Genomic DNA, 5707 nt, shown 5'->3' with positions numbered 1-5707 from the left:
GTCTCGTGACAGCTTCCGGTGTCGGGCTGAATCATGGGCCGCCACCCGACAAAACAAAGGTCGCAATGAGACGATTTACTTGTGTAATAAGGTTAAACTCTGATCAAACCCTATTCTAAACCCTAACCTCAATCTTAATCTAAACATACACCAGAAATATACAGCCTTGGCTTCTGAATTCAATGCACTAGACACCCCCCCAATTACATTTAAATACATATTTATTACATATTTAATTACATATATTATTATTACATATTTAAATACAATTTACCAAGTACACACACACACACATATATATATATATATATATATATATATATATATATATATATATATACACACACACACACACACTTATTCATATTATTGAAAACACCTTTAATCAAAATGTAAATGAAACTCACCGATTGAGTTTTGGTTCCTTGCCACTGTCGCCTTTGGCTTGCTTATACGCTTGACTGATTGCACAGACACTATTGGAAGACAGCTGAACTGAATGATGACATCACTGAATCATCAGTTGAGCTGGAAAAATAACACAACATAACTCTTTGTCAATGTCCTCTTGCATTATTGACAAACTATTTTACAGTTGACACTGTAAAGCTGCTTTGACACAGTTTTGTAAAAAGTGCTGTATACATAAAGGTGACTTGACTTGACAAGGCACAGCCACAGTCCATCATCCATCAAGACCATCGCATAGATCTGCCTGCATTCAGTACATAAAGCCCACTTTTCAAAAACTGGTCATTCCTATGTTCCCATGTTCCCCACATTTATTCGTCACACGATGAAGACATGCCAAAGGGACCTATGGTCCCAGGATCCTATGTTCCCTATATTTATATGGCAATCATAAACACATCCTTTGATGTTTGCAGGGTTAGGTTTATGCCATCATAGCGACAACCCATGGGGACATACTGAAAGTAGAACAGACATCTTGATTAAAACACTACAAATGTTTTACAGGATTCAGATGATGGGATAAAGTTTAGCATGTTATGGTTAACAGCTCATGTGGGGAAAAAGGAAATGAGATAGGAGATAGGAGTGCAAAGAAATATATATACAACACGGATATGAACATCAATGTTAAACATAGGAGGCTGAAATAAATAGTATAAATAAACAACACATAAAGAGCAAAAACAATTGAAGGAGGATAGAAAAGGTAGATGGATTTTTGACATTTAAGAAATGCAAGTTTAGACATAAAAGAGAAGAAACCATGAACTCAAAATGTAGATTCGAACACACATCTCTTACACTGTGCAGAACAGGGAAACATGATATAGGGATATAGACAATGGGACAGTAGAACTTGTGATGATAACATTAAATAAATAAATAAATATAGTCTCATATCCAAAGAGATATTCTTTATAAAAGTTGAGACTCATCCACGCCCCCCTGAAATGGTTCGTTGTAACACGCCCCCACATATCTACGTCAGTATGTGGGAAGATTTGCATAACACCGCCCAGATGTTCTCGCAATGAAAATAGGCGTACCTTTTATTCTCATTGTAGTATTGTTGTTGCCGCGTCACCATGTCGTATAGACGCTGTGTGTTTCACTGTGAAAGCAAAACTACTTTGTTTGGCCTTCCAAAAGAGGATGATATCCGCTTCGTCATGCCTAGATCTGACCCGTGCTGGTCGCTGAGGAAATACATCAACTTTGCACTGTGGATCGCTGAATTGGCTTTCACCGTGGACGAAGCAGCGTCCAGCCCGGGGTCGTCACATGTGGTTGCTGCAAGACCAAGGTACGCTCCTTTGTAGAATCCGCCTGCCACACCGTTCTCAAGTCACCTGCCTCTGCTCAAGCGGCTAACTCTAGACTGCGGCTCACTCTAGGCCTCCGGCCTCTGCTCACTCAAGGCTGCGGTGTGTGACGCTGTTTCGTTGACAAAGCGAAACTACTTTGTTTTTGCCTTCCAAAGGAAGACAGGACTAGAAATCATGTTTATATCACGTTTATAATGGGTTTTATGTTTTTGTCTCGTCGCTCCAGCTGGACAAGGCTTCACAATATGTTAAGAGGCGTAACATTTCCATCACATGCATGAGGCATTCAGCCAATCACTATGCGCTGTATAGCTGGCCAATCACAGCACACCTCACTTTTCAGAGAGATGAGCCTTGTGAAAATCGACATGTTTCAGAAGGCGGGGCATAGAGGAGAAATAATAATGTACAGTATGTGGAAAATAATGTGTTTTTTTTTAACCTTAAACGGCATAAACACATTTCATTACACCAAATACACCAAATAATGTTCTTTTTAGCAGCATCATATGACCCCTTTAAAGGGATACTCCACCCCAAAATGAAAACTTTGTCATTAATCACTTAGCCCCATGTCGTTCCAAACCCGTAAAAGCTTCGTTCCTCTTCGGAATACAATGTAAGATATTTTGGATGAAAAATGGGAGGTTAGTGACTGTCCCATAGACTGCCAAGTAAATTACACTGTCAAGGTCCAGAAAAGTATGAAAAGCATCGTCAGAATACTCCATCTGCCATCAGTGGTTCAACCGTAACGTTATGAAGCGAAAAGAAAAGAGTCTCAAGCCTCCCGGTTTTCCAAAATATCTTAAAATGTGTTCTGAAGACGAGCAAAGCTTTTACGGGTTTGGAACGACATGGGGGTAAGTGATTAATGACAAAATTTTCATTTTGGGGTGGAGTATCCCTTTAAGTCCACAGGGTGTGCCATTTATCATTTTAGTGTTCAGAAGGGTGCTCGCGAGCGCCCCCTTTGGGGTGTAATTTTAGCGTTCATGTGGGTTATTTTAACGAGACCGTAGGCTGTCCCATTCATCATTTTAACTTTCAAAAGGTCAAAGCGGCATTACGTCACAGAAGTGCAGACTCAGAGAAGACAGCAAGGGTTTTAGGGTGCCATTTGGGACAGTGACATACTATGCTTTGGGACATACTATTTCTAATCTCACATATTATAATAGGATGGATAATATGAACATTGGGACACAGAGATGTTCCTATAATCAACGGCAACCTGATGAAAAAGTCCATATGCCATAAAACAGCAAATGCAATCTAATTTGTCTTTTTAATATGTTTAGCATGTTTACACAGTGAAATTGTGTTTCACCTGGTTGTTTTACTAAGGGTTTTTAAATCACTGAATGACATTAAATTAATGTCAGTTTGTCTAAATATTACAGAGGTTTATTTTTATTTGTTTATTTATTTGTATTTATTATATATATATTTTTTTTTGCAGAAAACTGTCATCATCTAAAAGTTCAGTTAATTATTTGCAGATGCAGCTAGAGTCACAAACCAAGTCTATAATGTAAATAACAAGTGAAACTACAATGAAAGATTTATTAATAATAAGATTTTTGTAGTGTTACATTATATATATAATTTTATATTAAGACATACTATAAAAGTGTTAATAGAAATAAGTCTAAATAGGAATTTGATAATTTTAATGCTAGTGTTTTTTCAACGGACCTTTCTCACATTTCCGGGTTTCTCAGCAGCGGAAGTCGTCATAGTTGGGTAAACTTGAAGAGTAGTGAATGGGAGAATAGAGAAATAGCAATTAAACGAAGTAAAGCAATTAAAAAAAGAATATAGCAAAAGAAATAAGCATTATGTATAATTTAAATATTTTAATGATGAAGAATAATCTTTCAGAGGAAGAAGAAACTATAGTGAAAAAATGATATGTATATTGATATGGCTAAAGGAGCTTTTGTAAGGTCGTGAGCAAAATGGCTAGAGCAAGGGGAAAAAAATTTGAGTAATTTCTTTGCTTTAGAGAAACGAAATCGCAAAAGAAATAATTTAACTACTCTTAAAATTGATAATAACATTACCTCTAATTCTTTAGACATTTCAAGATATGTTTGATACATTTTATAGCAATATATATAAGTCTAATATTCAATTCATTGAGTGTGATAAATTCATCGAATCAGTTAAAGCATTTACACCAACTATATCTGAACAATTTAAGTTAAATTGCGATCGTCCAACCATTAAAGCGGAAATTTCAGAGGCTGTTAGTTCAATGAAAAAAGGTAAATCACCAGGTAATGATGGGCTTTCAGTCGAATTTTATTTGCATTTTTGGGAAATGATTGAAAATCCTTTATTTGATTTATTTAAAGAATGTATCTTGAAAAAGGAAATGTCTTCGAGCATGAAGCAAGGTTTAATATGTCTTCTCCCTAAGCCTAAAAAAGATCATTTATTGATAGAAAATTGGAGACCTATTACACTCTTAAATATTGACTACAAAATTTTATCATTAATTTTTGCTAAAAGATTAAAAAGAGGTCTTCATGAGATAATAAGTGAAACACAAACAGGTTTTATGTCTAAATGTCACATTAGCTCCAATATAAGACTTGTTCTAGACCTGCTGGATTATTCTGATAACATCAGTACTGATGCACTGATAGTATCACTGATAGTATAGGTTTAAATACTTCTCTTTATATAAACGGTATGGATATTATGAGTAGCAATTGTACTAATAAGCATATCAAAAAATGCTTTTTAAGTTTAAAGAAAATAACACCCCGTGGAAAAGTTTTCTGAAATTCTAATTTTTCTGAGATTAATTGGCATGAGGCGTGGCTTGTTCCTTTTAGATTTTGTATCACAAATAAAGTTAGGGAATTACATTTGAAAATATTACACAATATATATCCCACAAATTTGTTTATTTCAAAATTCAAACCTGTTGATGATTTTTGTAGTTTTTGTAAGACTGAACAAGAATCTTTATCTCATCTCTTTTATGGTTGTTCATTTTGTATACACTTTGGAAAATGTTGAAAGTTATGTGGCATTTAAAACAAAACACAAAATAACGCTTGAAGGGAAACAGATTATTACATATTTTGATTGTAGTAATAGAAGTTTATGTAATATTGTAAATCTCTTTATTTTACTAGGTAAATTCCATATTCATAAAGCTAAATTTTCCAAATCAAGACCATGTTTTAAATTTTTCCAAATTGAAACTGATATATATTTTTAGTCTCTTAAATTTGTAAAAAAAATAAGAAAGCTATGTCAGTAATTGATATATACTCAAAACTTTTCAACTGAAAATAGAAATTCCTTTTATTTTTTTTTATTAAAAATTAAGTTTGTAAGTCTGTTTGTTTTTTTATTTTTATTTTTTTATGTGCAATATTTGTTTATGAACTGTGATGCCTGTATGTTTGTAATTTGAATTATTGTGATGCTTGTATGATTGTTATTTGAACTCTAATAAAAAAAAAAAAAAAAAAAAAAAGTGAATGGGAAAATACCACAAATATATTTTTTGCATTCCCATTTGTTCAAATAGCAAAAGAAATACTTCACGATAGTGTTTTCATTACTTTCATTAAAAGGAAAAATGCTTTTTTTTTGTAATTTGATGCAAAGGTGATATAATACAAAGAATAGTGTTATAAATGTACATACATTTAAAAAAAAATATGAAAAACTTTAGAGGATTTACGACGCTGATGACCGTTAAACGCATCATCACAGTCTTGTGGAAAAGGTCCATATTAAATACTGTAGTTCCCATTTTATTCTCAGAAATCTATAAAGCTTATCATTCAGTGAAGGTCTTGATGTTGGTGATTTACTTGATTCCGACTGAAAAGCAAATATAGTTTTTTTTTTTTTTTTTATAAAATAGTTTTAATAAAATA

Source organism: Cyprinus carpio, chromosome B11 (assembly GCF_018340385.1).
Source record: "Cyprinus carpio isolate SPL01 chromosome B11, ASM1834038v1, whole genome shotgun sequence".
In the NCBI taxonomy this organism is placed as follows: Eukaryota; Metazoa; Chordata; class Actinopteri; order Cypriniformes; family Cyprinidae; genus Cyprinus; species Cyprinus carpio.
Note: the sequence above shows the minus strand (reverse complement) of the source record.